The following is a 22,151-nucleotide window of genomic DNA, read 5'->3' as shown; positions in this document are numbered from 1 at the left end:
TAAAGATTCACTTGTAGCAAACTGCATCGTAATTCTAGTATTTCAATTCAGGTTGTGCGAATATCTGGTATTACCTGTTGAAGCGACCCAGCTCTTACGTTCAATGTCGCAGAACTCTTGATTTCAACACTACAATCATATTTACTGTTGCAGCACCTGTTTACATAACTAGTGTGGTTTAGCCTATAGGTGAAATAATAAGCACAGAAAGATTAATTTCTTAATTTGAGGGGAAAGTGTATTTAGTAGTCGCTTAGTAATCAGAACGATAATTGGTGTAACTCTGGTATTATCTTGCTGACAGTAAACTTGAATTACGCGCACGCGAACAATTTCAACACTTTTTCAACACAGAGATCTGTGCTTAAATCTAAGGCACCATAGAAGGTTCTTACTCATAGTAGTAATAGGTTCGTAATTTTATTTGATTTCATTCTGGTGACTGAAATAATAGCTGGGATATTTATCCTTGACTAAAAAAGGCTTCTCTATCCAAGACGGTGTTAACTCAAATATTACTAAGATAATCAATCCACTGCTAAAAAAGGTAAATTTAAACTCTGATTCACATTAAATTTAACAATACTTTATTATTTGAATTTACTAAAATAAGGAACGTTTTGGTCGGTTCTTCTTGCATTTGGTTGATGTTCTCAATGACGAGCATACATATTACCACCTCCGTGGCAAAGTGGTAAGCTCTCTTGCTCTGAACCCAAATGTCGGTGGTAAGTAAGCTGTCAACCTAATGAGAGATTACTGTTCGCATTCGAAACAATGTTTATAATAGCTTTGACTAGTTTTCTCTCCTTTACCAATTAAACTTCTTTCAGCCTCACAACCAGTAATGGTTTTCTCTAGGGAACGTATGTGCGTTCATATGAGCGGAATCCAGACCGCACGTATGGACAGATAATTCCTTTGAAATATTCTGTCCCGTGGGGTGAGAGGTGGGCACCACTCTATCTCCAGGGAAAGGGATTCGTATTTTGCCGCGGTGGGAGCGACTTCCACAATCATTTACATTGTACAAGTGATATCAGCGCATTTACAAAATTTCTCATATTTGTGTGTGCTTTTCGAATAATGTCATATATATTTATGAACGCCTCTGATGAAAAGAATCTATTATTGCAAGCACAAGTATTTTATGCATTATTGTTGTGTAACATCGTAAAATCGTTTGTTTTGTGGCGCTTTTCCTACATTTTTGCAAATATTTAATGCATTTGCAAATATAGTTAAAATTGTATGTGTTTTTATTTGAACGGACATTTAAATTTATTTATTACAAGCTAACGTGCACACGGCATTGCTCGGGGACTTGTGAATGATATGGGGTAAAGGTTGTGAATTCTAGTTTACCCTTCAACAGGGTGCATTTCAAAGGTGGATTTACGATTTTTGTACTATTATAAGCTTTTGTTTCACTTGATCGTGTCATGTCTTCCTCGGGCTTCCTCGAATTCTTCAACCATTAATATCATGACATCCACATTTTTAATGTTAAAAAACTACATCGTTGTTGAAAGCTTTTATAGCATGGTATTGGTAGTGTCTAATAATTTATTATCCTTTGAGCAATGCATAAAAACCTTGTCTTATAAACTTTAGTTTATCATTATAAAAAATAAAAAAATAATGCGTTTATTCTAACAATCTGACCACTCTCTAACACTCCTGGAACTAATAAGAACAAACTTTAAAATTTTCTGTAAAATCGGTTCCGTAGTTTTTGGGTCTATAGTGCACAAACAAAGAAAATTGAGAGTGACCACAATTCTTAAAAACTAATAATTCTACTAGCTTCGTTGCAGTGCGATACCCATCACAATACATAAAACAAACAAACGATAGTACCCCTTTAATAGATGCTACAGTGCATTACACGTTCATTACCTCTTTCATGAATCACATTCCATTAGAGCGTAATAATACCCACGCGAGTCATTATCTTGTACTTGTTGTACTCGAATACTTGGTGTTCGTACAAATGTATTCCCAATTAGACTCTGTGAATAACTCGAGGTGAATTAAATAGGCGTTTACCCCCTAGCCTAGTCTTGATGGCGAGAAAATAACTTTCGTTTCGCGGTCAGCGGTTGCAAATATCGTGATGCGTTTATGCACAACATTCGACTGCACTATCGGTGAAACTAATGTGATTGCAATGTGGAAGATTGCACATAAGAAAATATACAGATTGAAACAGAAACAACTTGACCGCCCTACAAAAACACAATCTACCTCACTTATTTTAGTAAATGAGTTATGTAAATTTAATAAAAAAATATTTATTCAAATTATTGGTAATCTGGTTAAAAACGGGATTGCAGGCAATGTCGATCATTTCCAATATGCCGGAACACGTGTTCGTGCACCTGCATTTGCCTTAATAATATATAATTATGAAATGCGGAAATATTAGTATTTGCATTTTCCGACATCGTGATAATACATTCGTCTCTTACTAAAAGTTTATTAGAATTCCTATCAATTCATTTGTTAACTGCCTGCAATGCCGTTTTTAACCGGATTACAAATAATTTGAAGAGATTCTTAATAAATTAGCAATATTGGATTGTCAATATGTGTACTGTGAACATATATTTTTATGTAGCATTTTTGTTCTAATCCATATGTCAATTTAATATAATTATTTATTTATAATTAGTTTACTAAAAACCTAAATTACATTTATTATCAATATAATCTTTGTATCTATTTTTTTTATTCTTGACCGAAGTGTTAATCGAATGGGAAACTAAAAAGATAAATCGAAAGTAACAGCGCACAAAATATTTTAAGAAATACGTGTTTTCTATGAAAGTTTTTAAATTCCTCAGATGGGTGATATGCGCATAAAAATTTAAGAGTGAACGACCTCAATTAACATCCAGTTCCGTTTTGATAACCGGAATTACGGAGGTGCAAACAGGTTGTGATATTTGATCAGGTCCGTTTAACGTGAGAATCGGTTAAAAAAGTGCAGAATTTGTGTTTTTTTTATCAATGCATAGTTTAAATACAAAACGAAATAAACATGCAACATTTCCACATAATTATAGTTACGTAATTAACTGTACGAAAGTGGGTACCAAAATAAAACACGTTCTTTTTTACATGTCCATATGAAAAAAAAACGCCCCATGTTGAAACTGGACCAAAAAAGGTATCATTGTAAACCGCTCATTACCTAAATTTCTCAACCATCGACCATTTAACCCTAGTTAATTGACGAAATATCTTAGTAATGAATATTATTTCCGTGCAGTTAAGTACAGTGGTAAATAGGTAAATAAAGAAACTACTAATTGATGGGCGTTAAATAGTACAACTAATCGTTTTTAGAAATTCTTTAAAGCTCTCACATTTGTGTCACGTGCGAATTAAGCATACGGGCATTTCATCGTCATAATGCCGTACTTTCTCTCGTCATCTGAATGCCATGTGCCGTGTACCTTCTGCTGTGTATCACGTCTCGTTGCCTGGTAAGATGAACAATCTTTAGTATAATTGTGCAGGCCAAAATACGGAGCAAGTGTGTCAACCAAGCCACGGGCCGTGAAGCAAATGGCGTTCGTGAATTATTACCTTCCAAACTTTCACGTCGTGTCGGAGAATTATTCTTCAATGAACTTATGGGATTCCAAGTTTTGGGCATAACGCTCAATTTTTCCCATATAGTACTAGCTTTCTACAGAAGAATAATCCAACAATTGTGCCAAAAATCAATTTTAAAAATGTTGCTTGAAAGTTGTGACGATTTTGTGACTTCGAACCACTAAATCTTATATTTCTTTACTAACACATGTCATTCTTAATGCTTTAAATAAACTTTTTAAACTATTATCTTATACCACGTTTCGACAATTCTTTTTAAGACATGTTTAGTATTGAACAATTAACAAACCTGGCGTTTTTTACAATGTTTAAAAACTAAAATTAATGAAGAATGAAAGGAGATTAACATATTTGCATTGAAATGGAAATTCCTCCTATAATGAGCGGTATAAAATTCATGATGTTTTCAATTTCTGCTTTCAGAAACTTAAATGTTTTCGAGATGAATTTCAAGAACAATTTATCAATGACAAGGAAATCAAGTACAAAATAAAACCCATCAGCAATAATTTCTTTGAAGTTATTTATATTGGTTCCTATTGTTGTTTCACACCACGGTTATAATTATGTATTATTGAATGGGTACCTTCTGCCTGCCTTTGGGAACACCTTTTATTTGATCAGTCATCAACGTACAGCTAAAGTCATTGGTTTCTCCTCATTTAGCAAACTCATCGCCAAAGTGCAAATAATTAGTTAGGTATGCTAGCTAAAAGCAAAAACTGAATATTCTTCTTTATAAAATAATAAGTGAGCAAGCAATATTATCGTTTACACGTTTATTGACATATTAACTACGTTAGTGATTGCAGATGTTTTTGTGGGCATATAAGTTAATCATTATTTACGTAGGTAAATATAAACAAACGATTTTATGTCATATCTTTTGATCGTTAAACGGGTATATCAAAAGCTCTGTATCTATGAAAAGAAATTGTGGACTGAAGAGAATGTGTAAATTTCATGACATCAGAGCAAACCGATGTTTCAACTGTAGACATTATGATTTTTTGAGATCCACAATTGCATCCACAACTTCGCTTCAAAGACTCAAAAAGTAAATACATAATTAATCGTTAATGGCAACTTTGGTAAGAAAGAAATTACTTTTTGGATTTTAAAATATCATTTAATGGTTTGGTTTTAATAGTTTTTTCATTAATCTTGAACTCCCGATCTAAGCAAACTAAAAAACTTAGATATATTCCAATATGCTCAAGAAGAAATCAACTTGGTTGATGCTCATGCTTGCCGAGTGCCGGTGAACGATCTGTGTGCTGGCCTTGACAATGAGTCGCCATATTCACTGGTTTCAACTGATCGCTTTCTCCGCATTTTAATCTCGGTTTGTTTTTTTCTTCACTGCACGCTGACACCAATACAGACGGCTGGTAAAATCTTAAAACGAGTTCCGTTTCGTCCGAAACGTTCACGAGTATCTACGTTTTATATTTATTACAAGTGGGAGTGGAGAAATTCCGACCACCTTTCTTTTATCGTGGCGGTACTTGATGTTTTTGGCAACCAGTTACGTTTTTGGCCGGTATGATTTTACTATCAAAAACTTTCGAAATCTGTGTAAAAATATTTAATTTTCCTCTTTGTGACACGGACATTTAGGACGATACACGGACGATAGGCACGGACATTTTTTTTCGTTATGTGGTTCACTTACAGAGAGATGTGAATCATTGTTTCTAACATACAGTAGACATTGAAATGTATTATTTATGACATAATAATGAACTTGTAGGTTGATAGTTGCATATTGTTCAACTAGGAGAGCTATATCGCATCAAAAGTCCAAATAAAATGAGGGAAATCTACAAAATACCGGAAAGTTTGTTGTACAAAACAACGAGTCTGAGAAAGGATTAATTTTCATATTGCAGACATCAAATAAGAACGGGTATTCCCCTTTAGGCTAAGTTCTTGGTTTGCCCAGTAACGTGTTTCAACCGGCCACCAAACTTGTTTATTTTGATGATTCGAGGGCTTATTCTAGATGCACCATGAAATGACGAAATTTGTTCATTCTCCAAGTTAATCTGTTCATTGCCCTTTTAACAATTTTTGCTTCCTTTCTCATCAAATTGACGTTACGAGTTAGGATGAAAGAGAACTTCATTAAATTCACACGCCTGCTTAGAGAAATATTAATTATATTCATGCGTGCTATTTGTTTTACAATTACTATAATAGTGATAAACGCTTACGTCATCGACTTACAGGTTTTTGGTTTGGCAACTGCGGTATTTTATTTTACGATCAACCGATGGAATTTTAAAATAATTAATATAACCCAAGCCGTTGGTGTTTTCAGGAATATATTGTTTATGCATGTTAGTTACATCAGTTATTTACTCACGCACTCATGTACAAACAGAAAATAAAATACGAATTTTGGTTCAATTAAAGTGATAATAATGAAAAATGTGGAACAAATCTATAGAAACTTTTTTTAATATATTTTATGGATATTTTAAAGCTCCATACCTCGAGATTGGGAATAATGTTGCTTGCCTCAAATATGTAACATGATTTTAGAAATGCTAGATATACTACACAAAAAATGAAATCAAACACAAATAAAAAAATCAACAAAAACTCCAACAAAAAATAAACCATGTAAAAGATACCTTTATGTTCTAATCTTTTTCATTATGTGTATATATGTACCTACCTAGTTCTTTTAAATTAGAATGCTACCCAAGCAGCAGTTAATCTTATGTTTAATTGGATATTTTATTTTATTCTATTTCTTCACTTTGTTATTCATATTTTTACAAAATATGTTAGTAGGCTTAAGCACCAGTTAAAAGTACATATACCTATTATTTCATTATTATTTTAATACTATACTTATCAAACAACTTATCAAAATGTTAATACTCATCCTAATTTGACTGTCCTAAAACGGGAATCTTCCTAGTTGGGAAGTCAAAACATTTCTTAAATAATGTATATAAATGTATAATCTTTTACTAAATAAAATAAAATAAAAAAACGACAGTTTTCTTTCCTTAGAAATCTAATTTTCTCATTTATAGTTACGTAGATACCTTGAGTAATTGAGGAGTTTTCCGTGACCCTTGTCATCAGTTATGTCTCATATCCTAGTGACCATTTTTCCTATTACTTGCCAACATATTTTCAAAGTCTTCACTAATATAATAGTCAAATGCGAGCACCTCGTATATAATTTTGCTGCTCCAGAAACTGATCTTTGTTTTATTGAGATTTCATCTAATTAATGCTTTTATCTCGAATCGCGTGGCAATGATTGGCGTGGCGACGGGTCACCTTCTTGAAATAACTACTTAACTTCAGGTCTGCGTTTTGCATAAATATTAAAATAAATTGACGGTCCGGCAAAGGCGATAATTTTGATGATTTTATTATTCCAACATCGCATACGAATTGGACATTTGGTCCAAAACTCACTCGCTACCCGAAATCAAGCAGACATTGCAAGATATTTAGCAGCACGGTATTACAACATATTATTTTAAGATAATCGAAAAGCTAAACGATATGACCGACGTGCAAATGAATATTTCAACAGTTCGATACTTGAAGTCAAAAGAAGATATTTCATATGTTTTGATTATATCCATTTGAAATTTTGTATTCGAATTGGGCACACGACTCGAAATTTTGCATGTCACTTAAAAACTCTTTCATTATAATATTAACAATGCTCGCTATTTTTGTGAAATGGGATACCACAAGGTCGCTGTACAAAGTCACTTTATATCTTTAAATACAGATATAACTGTACTGTTAGATGTTAGTTGTCTGATTATATCGTATAATTAAATTTGAGATTTGTTTTATTAAATATTACATCACTTGGATAATATTTGAAATTGCGTTCAGATGCCAGACGGAAAATCTACATCTGCACACAAAAGCATTAAGTTAATTTATGCACTTTTTTCATTGTTTTATAATGTATGCAATTCTGACAGCCTCTGTGGTCTAGGGGTAAGGCTTTCCACTAGCAATCCGGAGGTCGCGGGTTCAAATCAAGGGGTGCGCAAGAAAATTTCATTGGATTTTTTTTATTATTTCAAAATTCATCCATTTTAAATAATGCATATTTTATTTAAAATAATAAATATTTTTCATGTCTGTGAAAACCCGAAAAGTTAGATTTTCCATATTTGTTGAAAAATGAATCGATTACCCACAATTAACTTAGGGATACTTGAATGTATGTATGTATGTATGTTAAGGACGTTTCAACTCGAGGTTCGCGACATCCAATTTTCGGAGGATTTCGTAAGTACGCTGCGGCAAAATAAGTGCGTGAACTAATGGATTTCGCAACGCGCTCATACAACTCGGAATTTTTGTGCGTAATCTTATTTGCACTTCATAACCGAATAGTTAACTCATTCATTTCAATATTCTTATGTAAGTAAGTAGACTTCAAGAAGTTCTAATAAATACACGAATGTGCCTAACAAACTGTTCAATTCATATTGAAGGTTAGTCTGTTGAAGTCGCTTCAGTCCCATCCATTCAAAGTCCATAAAAACAGCGGTATCTAGATATATAGTCAGGGCTATGGCATAAAAATATAAACAGGCTTGTTTCAAAATCGTAAAAGAGATTAATTTTCAAGAGTTTAAATGCAATTGAGAAGACATAGGGAAGCTTAAAACATCTGATTTTGATACTTATCATACCAAAAGACGTAAGATGCTCATCCAAGTAAAGGAAATATTAGTAATTTTAATTATATTGTAAACCTACATTACCTAATATACAATTAACTGATTATTATTGAGGAATTAGTATGATAATATTTTTAAAGCAGGTGTCATATTAGTATTCATATCACGTACGTATCGCATTAATGATCTTTTGGAATGACGTATGAGCAGTTGACAAACAAGGTTTATGAATGGCCAGCTTCGGGCTGATCTCCTACACCATCCATTACATTTAGAACTTGCTAAGTACCTTCAGTAAATTTGCTAATGTCTCTGTTCCTTTCATTAAGTAACTTTAATGACAACCTATTGAATTTGCTAATTGAGTTAAGCCAGCCTCCAAAACTTAAGCTTTACTTGTTACATTTTTTAAAATTGTATTTACTGTTTCATTATACATTTGTCACCTTTCTGTTGTATTCCAATGTTTTAAACGTACAGTTAGTTACCTTCAAATTGAAGCTATCTCAAAAATATCAATCTCTCCAGGCAGTTTTCAGTCAGAATTATTGAGTAGTATAATCTAGTACATTCTCAAATAAAGTCTAAAAATAGTTCTGGTAATTAATTTGGATTAGTATTTTTAGAATATTGCCTCTATCAATTACATCATATTGGAGTATGTTTCATTTGTTTATCTTTTCCATTACCTTACTCAACAAATGTGAATAACGAGTCGAATAGAAGTCGAGGTCAATAAAATTGTGGAGGTTGTAAAAAATTTGTGAATTCTGCGTCCGTAAAAATAAAAATAAAACAAGTTTTATAAGTCGATACATAATAATTAAATTGGTAAAAATATGTTGTGATTTCCAATACCATACTGCGGCTTGTTGCAATCTGCTTTAATGGTGAAAGCCAAAGGGTTGGCCGAAAAGTTTGCTCAATAAACAGAATGAAGTTGTAATTTATTAAGTAAGTGTTTATATAAATTTTATTCAATGCCCATATCGTCAACAGAAATTTCCTAATCATTTCTGGTATATAATGGCCTTGAATTTATTCATGAAATGAAAAAAATTAAGCGAATCATCATTTTTTTTTAAAGTAAATATGATGACCAAACGTTAAGACACTCAAATATGTATTGTGAAAAAAGATGGACAAAAGCAGAATTGTACCACTAGAATAATGGAATGAGGGCAAACGCCGTTTGATAATTTGGAATCAGAAACGATTGAATCATTAATAAAGGTGGCACAAAAAGAAAAATATTGAACTGACTAACGATTGTTGGTCAGAATAACAGATAATAATAATAAGAGTCTCATAGTTATTGGGCACTACACTACACTACAGTATTAAGAATTTATTAGTTTACCTGTTGAAGTACATATAAGTATTAAAGTATTTGGAAACATTTCAAAGAGGTATGAAACCTTTCAAATTCACAATAAGAACGACCACAAGTCTAAAGGATTTCTACAAGAAATTATGCGTATATAATCAACAATCCAAATGTTTAGAAACAAACAAAATGTTTAGAAACCCAAGCTCGAAACTGAAGGTTGAATTTTATGTGACATGTTGCGCAAGCGGTGTTGGTCATTTCGAGTATGTTATTTCAAATGTGAAAAAATACCGGTACCTTTTTTAATATTTAATACCACTAATAAGACGAAGGTTTTGACTGCTACTATCACCGGAAAATGCGATGATTACTGACAGGTACTCAACAAAACCCAAGATGGTGGCGCTTCAGACAAATTAAATCAGATTAAAGCTTATTTGGTTAAAAGCCTATTGATAGAGACGTATTAATTTCCATAGCTGCTCACCATTGCAGCTATTTGCTTAGTACCTACGCAAATACAAGACGAAAAATTATTGGTGCTACGGTCAAAGTTTTATTTACTCTGATACCTACCTCGAGTATCTGTTAACAGTCCGCCTTGAAACAAGTACTAATTGGGAAGGTACCAGTAAGTTCAGGATTTTAATATGCACACATCGTCGACGAATATTGTGTCACTTCTTTCAAGAATGCCAATGAAATTGATTATCGGCGTAAGAATAAAATTCGGTATCAGAAAATTATTGATCAACTTCACCAAAAGTAAGGTTAAATTTAGCTTACTTCGGGATACACGTACACGTACATCCGTACACGCGGATAAACTACTTAAGGCGATGCCATATGTAGTAATGCAAAATCATGTATTTTGGTTTGAAAATTTGGTCGCCTAGAAATGTTTCAGATGCTTTAATTAAATACTGCGAGTAGAATACATCTTGGCCTTTGAAATAATCGAGTATTTTTTAGATAAGTCTTTTTATAAGCCCAGAAAAAAATAATGTATAAGGCCTCTGAAAACTGCTTTAAAGTTCAAAATCTCCTACTTACGAACCCATTTTCGGTTATGATTTTATTGTAGAATGTGGTATTGTAAGTTATTTATAAAATGATCGAAAAAAATATATTTATGCCTGAACATCCACAAAATAAAATAAAAGGCACTTTTTGACCATGTTTTTTTCGTGCATAAATCAAAACAGGCGGATGGTGTTAAGCGGGAATTTAAACCTTATCGCCATCTACGTAAGGGTTATTATTGATAGCGGCTCAATTTAAAATATTACACGACGTAGTACATCGCCTTAAATCGGATTATCTCTGCAGAATAATGTCTTATTTCCACAGATGTGTTGTAGAAAATATATCATTAATCGTTAGTTCCACAGTCACCACCTTTCAAGTAACTGTGCACGCAATTTTATATTAACGTCGATAAAAGATTTTAAGGCCATTAATATTACAAATTATGTGAAATAAAATATTCTACATTAGTATGAAATCTTTAAAAAATAATTAATTCCTACTTTTTTACTAAAAACTGTCAAAATTAAACCACATTTCTTGTTTTATAAAGTGGTTCTATAAAATATTTATATTTCCCCGCGAATTCTCGGTTATTATTTTAATATTTTATTTTTATTTAAATTTCAACACTTTCATCTCTACCAAATCTACAAATATTGTGTAGATTTGGTAGAGATGAAAGTGTTGAAATTTTAAGTAAATTCGATTTGAATACTAGGATGTGAAACGACGCAACCTGACGCTGGGATTACGAAGGTCATAAAAAGGTCCTGAATAATTTTAGTTATTATAAGCTAAATGTAAATGAATAAATTTTATAACGAATAATAATATTTATTTATATTTTAATGATTTTGTCTGGCGTATGTGGTTGAGGTGCAAGGAGCAAGGGCAAATCCCAGCGAGTGCAACAAAATTTTATTTTATTAATTTGTGTTATTTCACAAATGTCTCATTTAAAATAATATATAGTACATTGACCGCACGCTCAGAGTGGAAAACACTCTAAGTATTGCCCTGGTGTAAGACAACCAATCAGAATTGAAATGGCTTTGGTGGCCAGATAGCCCAATAGCCCAATAGCCAAGTACTTCCCAACCATCCACATCCCCATCTGCTTTCCTTCACCAATATCTTCAGCTTCACAACATTGAATACGGTTGGGAACAGATGGGAATCTTGCGCGGTTTCACGTGAGTTTTTTGTTTTTTTTTTGTAAATATATAGAGCTGTTTTTCTGAAGAACCACATCAAGAACGCAATGTACCACAGAACAGTTTTAAAACCAGCTGTTAAGGTCTTCAAAACCCAGCAATTTATGTAACTTTATTAGGTTTTTAAATTATTACGCTGCGAAGGAACCTAGACCACAACTCCTGGACTCAAAGTCAAATGCATAAGCCACTAAGCTCTGAAGATCATCCACGTCAAAGACAATCTTAAATATAAACGATATTTGCTCAGTTATTTCAGACATGAACGCTTCAATCTATTTGTAAACATTATAGCGAGCTGAAAAAGTGCTAATATCTTATTAAAATTTGCATAATGTAATGTTTCGCATCCCATATCTGCAATATCAATATTATGCATCACAGACCGTGTCAGTGCAGTCACAATATGCGTAGGTTTGATGAACTTTCAGTGGAGTTAACAGAGCAGAATTAAAGAAAGAAAGTGAGTGATATGGTAATGAATCGTTAATTGAACCAATTGAAAATGAAGAAGATTTTTTTTTTGTTAAAACATAATATGATCTTCGTATTCTTTGCGATTTAAAAATAGAACTTTAATATTAAAGAAACAATAATAAATTACTTAATTTTTTTTTCAAATTTGTTAAAATTTTGTGTGTCTAAATAATGAATTCAGTTTGGCGTTTTTTAAAATTACAGTTAATGTATGTTTGCGTATATGTTTAATCCAGGTATAAATTAACCCACAACCGGTAGGTTAGTGTGACATTCAGAAGAAAGTGGTTAAAACGAAAATATTCATTATGTTTCTTAGTAATGAACAACGTTACCAAGATTAATTTAATTATAATAATATTTTGAGATAAATGATTACGAAAATAGTTCAAAAAAACTGGTAAGTACCTCTTTTTTAGTAAGTTACAATATTTAGTTATCTTTTAAATATATCTTAAGGAAATCTCAAGAAATTAAAGAAAATAAAATAATTTAACTGTATACATTATAAAAACATGTTATATCAGAAAAATATCTAATTATCTTATTAAGATATTTTAAATAGCGGGTTATGTAAATAATAATGGTTAAAAAAATATTTTTTAATTATTAAATTGTTTATTAATTAAAACAAAAATGAGTTAGACTCACCTTTCACTGATTGTTCACAAAACGTCACTCAACCTATTCGGTGAACTGTCCAGCACACACTGAATTCACAAATAGTCACAGATCTACTGACTACACCACTTTGGTGCGGAAACGAACCTCCCGGACCGGAAGCTGGCGGAAGAAAGGCTTCGGGTGGAATGAGCGGAGGCTCCACCGGCGACCACTTTTATCAACGAAGTCTTCGCTGAAAGAGGGGCGACTTGACGCAGAAGCGCTACGTGCTAGGATCGCGGTGGTTGAAAATTTGTGACGTATGCACTATTATAGGTACGGGTATTTATGTTATTTATATTGTTATTATGCGAGACAAGCAGAAAAATTATTAAAACGTGTTACTTTTCCCTTCCTTGTTTTGACTATGAAATTATACCTTCGCAATTAGCAATAAAATAAATGTAAGCATTTAACTTCGCTGCAAATTGCATTTTTTTTTAAATTTCTTTCATGTCAGTGGCGAAAATGACAGAAATAATAATTTAATTTAATAATAGTGTAGATAATATTTGAATGAGAACAGCTATGTTAAATATTACTTTGATTAACTTAAGAACCTTGGTGAACACTATGAGACAAATACGAGATTAACAAACTATTCAAATATTGTAGAGAAAGGTTGGTAAGACGTTTTTTGTAGCTACATACGAAGAAAACATAAAAGGAACTTTCAAAACTTCAGATCTCAATAACGGCCCCACCTATAGGGTCCAAAACTATCCTATCTTTGAAACTGGAACCTATCATACATATTTACAAAACAAAATTAAAATCGGTTTGGTGGTTACGGAGATTATCGTGTACACAGTGACAGGTGATTTAATATAAATAATAATATTTCTTTTTTGTCCCGTACTCGTTCGTACCTGTACAATTTATCCCATTTCGCTGAAAATTTCAAGGTTGGTTCTTATTTTAATAATAAATGCCGAATTTTGATTTGTGTCACATTTGATGGAAGTATTTATGAATAAATACTTAGATCTATGTATTTTTAAAGCATTAAATTTAGAAAGTTATCAACGTTGCTGTTGACTAGTAATACTTTTCTGGAAACTGTTAAAATATTTCAACAATTTAACTCTCTTGTGTTAATTTTAAAGTATACAAGCCAAAATACAGTAGAAATCACCTTCGAACTAATTACAATATTGATTGAGTCAGCATTATTTGTCTAATAAACTATGTATCTTAAACTAAAATTTTAACAACTTTTCTTTGTTGAATTCCCCTGCACGTATAAAACAATTTTCGTTCTTCACTAATGATGAGTGTTCACCTCTTCAGTGCAGACAAAGGTTTTGTTAAACGCAACTCTCGCCCAGCATCTGAAACGACGAGACATGATTGAACCACTGATAGTCTGAGAGGTAGACAGGTAGATTCAACACAGATGCGAAGGAGGGTACCAAGTAGGCCTTTAGCAGGTTCCGTTACGTTTATTTTATTTTTTTATGTAGGAATTTTTTTCGTGGGCGAACTCGCGTTTAATTAACTTATAACTGCGTATCTTCAACATTATTCATTCGTACGAAATATTGAGCTTATACGGCTCTAACACAGAGACTTGTAAGTCAAATCAATGACAAAAAGAATACTTATTTTCACTCAGTCGTACTCTCAAAGTTACGACAATTCTACGCTCTCTTTCTAATTCTAATTCTGTTGCCAGAGTTAAACGTTAATTAAAAGTCAAAGTTATTTTAACTTAATGCAAATATACCTTTTTTATTTTTATGTAAATCGTACAAGAGGCCCTACTGCTCCCAACCTGACAATGTCGGGAGAGCCACTGATACCATGGCTTCCCCAATTGGGGTATGTTGTGAGTGTGAATGTAGTGAGAAGGGATTAATATGAAGGAGATGGGGAAGAAGAAGGTGGGCAGTTCAGATCTGCTCACCAAACACAGCCAAAACCGTTTCATGCAATGTTTCTATTCTAAATGATGGTCTTACACCCTGGCGATACTGAGAATATCTTCCACTCTACCACGTATCTACAAAACTCATTATATAAATCTCTAATTTCGGTTAAAACACAAATTAATATTGGATTCGAGTAAAATTAAGGTATTTTTAATCATCTTATAAATGCTTTTTTGTATTTTGTTTACGAATTTAGGGGTTAGTTCATTCCATTCCTCCAACTGCAATGGGTAGAGACAGTCCGGCCGGAGAGGTTAAAAGGCCTCACTCTACCAGTCGCTCTCAGTTGGACCCGCAATGCATGGGTAGACGCATCCACCACCCAGACCTCAACCTCATCCTCATTAATCCGGGCACCCCTGCTAAGTCGCCAAACGTAGCGAACCACTCGGAGTGACCCGTAGCAGATGTTCATAAGTAAATAAATCATTTTTTCAACACCAATCATACAATCAATCAACATTATCTACAGGTATGTTCAAAATATTTTTTGTTGGTGTATCGTAGAATAAAAACTCAGTGAATCAATGGAAAACTTTGATCAATTTTTTAGTATTTTCTTTGCATTTAGTAGGTTTCGCATGACCGAAAACTAATGTTATAAATTCAAAAGTATGTTTGTTTGTTTGTCTTTCTTTCTTGACCGATCGACGTGAATTGTTGCAAAGGAATATTGGGATAATTAGGTAGTGACCTAGGTTCCTTTTTATCCCGGAAAAGTATCTCTGAAAAATTCTCTGTACAGCAATAATTTCTCCGTAATACCACGCGAGCGAAATCGTGGATAAAGCTGATAATATATAATGCATTCCTACGGTGAATGATAATAAAATAAAAACAAGCTTTAGATCTGTTACAATGATTTATAAACAGTTTAACAAAGAAATTTAGAAATACAGAAAGTGTGCACCACACATTAAATTTTTTTACAAATATTCAGATGAGAGAGAAAATAGATGTTGTATGCAGTTAGAAAAACGTCATTACTTCTCAGCGCAGCTCAGTAGACAGAAGAACCTAGTTTAATATTATTATAGTCTCATTACCAGGCTCACATAAAGTAAGACAGCCATCAACTCCAGTATTTAACTCTTAATCGTTCCAAATAACAGTAGTTGTTCTTTTATCATTTTTTGGTTCGACAATAGAAAAAGTTATCCATGCCATTATTGTTAAAATATATACGCCTTAGAATTTTCAAGAATCATCAACACAATCATTATTTTGATGATGCGATCATGACAAAAAGATTATTTCGATTATTTTGTTCTTAATGTATCTCATACAATGATAGTGATGACATCTGAATGCATTTGTTTTAGTTATGATGATAAACTTGAACTTTTGTGTCTATTGCGTTCGTAATGCTTTCAAATATTCATTCACATAGAAATGGGATTGTCAGTTGTATTACTTATTTTATGTTCGTACTATTCGACATGTACAACTTTCTAAACTATTGTATTCTTGAAACATTGTCATTTGGTGGTGAGAAATGTTGAATTATCACAAAGGTTGCCCCTAGGGCACGATTGGGTATAAGTGCCTTGACATTCCGTGAAAATAACACAATTAAATGTACACGAATAATACTTTGAAAGTTGGGTTTGTAATATTTAGCGACAAAATCAACGAGCAGAGTTTAATATACTGCCAAGTTCTTACAAATAATTCATTAACACATCTCTTCAACTTCTTTTATAAAATATTATTTTTCCACAGAAGAACTGAGAGCATTATAGTAATTTTTCTTTCTTTTGTGGTGATTATTTTTGGGTTATGATGCCATGTTACGCTTTAGTCAACGTTTCTAACAGCGTTACAGTGTCAATCATCAAGGCCGATGTGTAGATGGTGGCGAAGTGTGTGTTTGTGTATGTAGAAGAGATACCGCGTTACAATCGTTAATCCTCTAAGTGCAGATAGTTCACTATAATAATTATTGAAATTAATGCGGTTTACGTTCATTAGTTTTGGTGTAACCTTCAAATAGCGGATACCATTAGCTCTTTCGTCCCTATTGATATTAATGGGTTTTATTGATTTCAATTGCCGTTTCGGGTCTTCTGAAACAAATCAATGAAGTAATGTTCACTTCCAATGAAGCAATTGCCGATTTGTCCAGATGGCTAAGTTTGCAAGCTCAAAAATGTTGTGATCCTTTTGGAGATGGTCTGTTCTGACCCTGATGACAGACAGTGTAACTCTTTCCGAAACGTTGGCTAAAGAAGACAAAGCGCAACACATCATAATAAACTTCAAAACAATCACGATAATCTAGCCATGAAAATCGCAAATCATATTATCTCTTTATATTGTCATTTATAAAAGAGGGGAACAGTTTACAGTGGAGCTATCAGCGGTTTGCCTTTAGTTATAAACCCGCAGCTGTGTATAAATAAATATATTTAATAATTGAGTGAAATCTCAAATTGTAATATTTAATTATTGAAGACAATATTAGCGATTTCTAAACGAAAATCTGAAACAGAAAAATCAGAAAAGGATACGGTCACATCTAGGACTCGAACCCAGGTCCTAGATGTGACCGTATCCTTTTCTGATTTTTCTGTTTCAGATTTTCGTTTAGAAATCGCTAATATTGTCTTCAATAATTAAATAAATATATGCATTTATTCAATATTAATAACCTTAACGACTATCATTGCTTTCTACAAAAGAAAGGGAAAATATGTTTAATAATTTCGTGCTTAATGTAAAAGGATTGATTTACAAATTTCTTAATTTCTAAACACAAAATATTATTTGATGTCTTTACAATGCTTGTCAAGTATAAAACGTATTCAAAATCGTTTGTTTGTGACCTTTAAACTCAAAGCTACTGGACAGATTTCAAAGTGTTTAGAGAGAGGTTTGAACAGTAGAAAAAGTTATGGACGCACGAGGAAGACGCGCATTATCTGTGCACTGCAATTAGATACGGTGTCGAATTATACGAAGTCGATATAATGTAATTTTTCAACAGTAACTATGTGGGTTTCACAATACCACATGAAGTGAATGGTAGAAAAATTCGGGGACGCCCAGACAAAGACATGGCATGATGAAATGAATCAAATAGTGCACGATGAACGAAGAAAGGGGTGTAAGAATGTATAATATGGAAGAGAATGATAGAAGAAGTTTAGGACGCCCATAAACTTTTATAATTCCTTACAATAATTATGATGTATGGTAATAAGTTGGGTATTCAAGCGATAGATGGCACTAGTCAGAAAGCTTACTCCAGAGTCCGAAAGATGTCGCTAGAGTGTAGCAATTGCCTGTGGGGTATCCTTGTCAGACTTCAAGCTTCTAGAAACAGAGAATTACCAACCCTCGGGTAATGAACAGTGTAGCTCAATCCAGACTAATTTATTGTAACTTAAAAACACGTAATTATTGTATAGAACCTTTTACTTTATCAAGAGTTCCCAACACAGAAATCTGTAAGTAAAGGCAGAGATATAACAATAATATTATTTGCACCAAAAATTCAACCAGTTTACCGGTGCTCTAGAATTCACATCTTCAAAATCTTAGTCCAAACCATCCACAAACCCGAGCAACGCCGGGTACCCGCCAGCTAGTGTTTTTTTTTTTTTTTTCACCATTCATTACAGAATTCACTGGAGAATTATTTGTCGGAATATTATAATATGAGCTAGCATAGACCCGTGAAAAACAGCGGGATATTACGTGTGTATGTGTATGTAGATGTGTGTGCATGTGCATATATGCATATGTGTGAACATATATATGTATATGTATGTAATCTAATACTTATTTAGGTCTTTTTTATTTTCTACTTTCTATTTAAGTATTCCAATTTTGGTCATGTTTATATATATAATTCATATGTTTACACTTTGACTTCATACAAAATAACTGTATTCCATTGGTCATCATGAAACAAGTAGCCGCCTAGTGTGGTGATTTAATATTTTTTTTTCTGTAAATGTCTCTATAAAATATCATGTATTTATGAATAAATAAATAAATAAAAATTGTAATTGAAGGATTTGTGATGCTGAAAGTATTTGTCTCAGGATCACATGCCTGTAATGATATTTTTTGATGAGATTAGAGAGACGTCAGAAATTATTCCAAATGACCATCGTTAGTGAACTTGAAAAAAACATGTGTCAAAAATTTAAACAAAAGACTATTCAAATATGGAAATAAATAAATAAAAATAAAATAATTTTTGATTATAGATAGGTACCTGGCTTATATAGATAGGTACCTGGATTGTATAGATAGGTACCTGGCTTATAAATATAGGTACCTGGCTTATATAGATAGGTACCTGGATTGTATAGATAGGTACCTGGCTTATAAAGATAGGTACCTGGCTTATATAGATAGGTACATGGTTTATATAAATTCACAGAATCCTCAATTGCGATCTTGAATATTTACGCATGATTTTTTTTTTCAGAGGGGGGGGTAGGAATCTGGTGGTCAATGTGTCTAGGAGTAACGGATGTATGAATCCATTCCTCCCACTGCGGTGACGATGGGTCGAGAGAGTCCGGATGGAGAGGTCAAAAGGTCTCTCTCAACCAGTCTCACCCGATCCAGCCCACCACGCAATAGATGGTCAAACGCATTCACCGCGAAAACCGGGAAAAACCCAACCAGCGAACCCGAGCAACCCTGCTAAGTCACCAAACGTAGTTTTGATTGAATACTGCACTAGAGTCCCAACTATATGGAGCCAGTGAGACTATGGCATTCCCAATTGGGGTATGTTGTGAGGCTGAAGGTATTGGGGAGGGGAAGGAGACGGGGAAGACGAAGGTGGGGGAGTACCTAGTAGTACCTACCTATTCAGATCTGGTCACCAAATACGAACTAGCCATTTCAGGCAACGTTTCATTTCTGAAAAGTGGTACTTCACCATGGCAACACTGAGAGTACCTTCCACTCTGAAACGTGCTGCAGGGATAGTATTATAAATTAATAAATTGTAAAAAAATAAAAAATTAACCGAATAAAATTTACTTGCGCACGCCGGGATTTCAATCCATGGCCTTCGGCTTGCTAGTCGAGAGTCGTACCCCTCGACCACGGAGGCCGTCGAATTGAATCTTCGAATCGGGATTGCAGGCCCTTAGCGAATGAATTGACAGGTTTCCTGATAAACTTTTAGTATCAATCTATTTTCAGAATGTCGGAACACGCGTTAGTAAAAATTATAACATTATCTTATTTCGTCACTATATATCAAAGAAAATCCAGGTACTTGAACACGTTTTTCGATATATTATAAATTTACTAAAAGCTTATCAATTTGAAATCCCATTTTTAACCGGATTACCAATAATTTACGGATTATTAATAAATATGCTGTAATTATTTTTCTTAGAGCATGTAAGGGATGTTGGTTTTCCATTAAATGGTTCCCTGTCGGCGGTACCCAAGCCCGCCTTCCAAATTGTAAGGAATATTTCACACTATCACAGACAACCGAAATATGTTTGTGTGATTCTGTTCACACTTTCGAAATTTGACTAATATTTACAATCGAACAATATTTTTTTCGAATAACCTTCACATAATGATCTTTTCCCTCATTGAAATAATAGTTTGACACGAGAAAACAATAAAACGTTGCAAGATTACAATCATTATTTATTCGTTGATTGCAGGTACGGTGTTTTTAGGCGGGTAATCAAATAAACATTTTCCTAAGAAAAACCATTATTACTACAAAAACGTTTAATACGTTAAGTTAATTATCGTTCCCATGTTATAATGAAGGTCAAAACGTGAGCTACGTGTGTCAAATGCAACGTGCGATATATGTGTCATAGGCAACGCGCTAACATGTATCATATGCAGCGTGCGATACATGTGATTTATGCAACGTGTGATACATGTGTCATATACAATGAGCGATAAATGTGTATAATTTGCATCGTGCGATACTTGTGTCATATGCAACGTGCGATTGATGTGTCACATGCAACGCGCAATCATATGGTTATATACAACTTGCGATACATGTGTCGTGCAACGTGTTATATGATATTTCGAAGAAGGATAGTCCTTCTAAACTCACTAGCCTCTGACATCGACATTTTCCACCTGAGCATTAATAAATTTAAATCGCTTATTGGGCAATTATGATTGTGTATTTGTATAATGTATCTTTGTTATTGGAATTTTTTATTCTGTAAATATGCATTTAAAATATAAATATACGTGTCATATGCAACGCGTTAAGGCGGGAACACATTATTAAAACCCGACGCGACCCGATGAAACGCGATGCGTGTTGAGTCGAATCAAATGTATTGTTTTCTTATGACCAGAAACACACTATGAACATCCGACGCGACGCCATGTCGGATGTTCATAGTGTGTTTCTGGTCATAAGAAAACAATACATTTGATTCGACTCAACACGCATCGCGTTTCATCGGGTCGCGTCGGGTTTTAATAATGTGTTCCCGCCTTTAACATGTGTCATATTCAACGTGCGATAGATTTGTCATATGCAACGCGCTAACATGTGTCATATTCGTTTAATTTGTGCATTCTATAATAATAATATTTGGATGATTTATATATCGGCGTTCTTGGTGCGAAATCACCTCATGGTAAATACTCTCGGCATCGCCATGGTGAAAGACCACCGTAACGAATTGAAACTCTCGGCATCGCCATGGTGAAAGACCACCGTAAAGAATTGATACTCTCGGCATCGCCATGGTGAAAGACCACCGTAACGAATTGAAACTCTCGGCATCGCCATGGTGAAAGACCACCGTAAAGAATTGATACTCTCGGCATCGCCATGGTGAAAGACCACCGTAACGAATTGATACTCTCGGCATCGCCATGGTAAAAGACCACCGTAGCGAATTGAAACTCTCGGCATCGCTATGGTGAAAGACCACCGTAACGAATTGAAACTCTCGGCATCGCCATGGTGAAAGACCACCGTAACGAATTGAAACGTTGCTTAAAATAACTTTAGCCATGTTTGGTATCAGATCTGAATAGGTATCCCAGTAATACTTACTCATCTTCCTCTTCCTCATCTCTTCTCCCTCCTGGCCTTCAACTTAACAGCATACCAAATTGTGAATACCAATGTCGCACCGGCTCAGGACAGTGCTGTATTCACGTAAAAAAACTGTAGGTAAACAACGTCTGGAGCCAGTGAGACAATAGAATCCCCAATTGTAGC

At 33.7% G+C, this 22,151-nt stretch overlaps 1 protein-coding gene across 1 annotated transcript in view; it reads right to left on the bottom strand.

Annotated features, from left to right (window-relative positions):
* Positions 1–13,149, bottom strand: part of LOC149420828 (acyl-CoA Delta-9 desaturase-like) — a 46,086-nt gene extending 32,937 nt beyond the window's left edge. Inside the window, exon 1 of the mRNA XM_089635570.1 lies at positions 13,008–13,149. The gene's annotated coding sequence lies outside the window, so the exon portion shown is untranslated. The remainder of the gene's footprint in view (positions 1–13,007) is intronic.
* Positions 13,150–22,151: the final 9,002 nt, after the last annotated feature.

This window comes from Hesperophylax consimilis, chromosome 9 (genome assembly GCF_061612785.1).
Source record: "Hesperophylax consimilis isolate HC1 chromosome 9, BYU_Hcon_1.0, whole genome shotgun sequence".
Taxonomy (NCBI): domain Eukaryota; kingdom Metazoa; phylum Arthropoda; class Insecta; order Trichoptera; family Limnephilidae; genus Hesperophylax; species Hesperophylax consimilis.
Note: the sequence above shows the minus strand (reverse complement) of the source record. Positions and strands in the feature narration are given on the sequence as shown.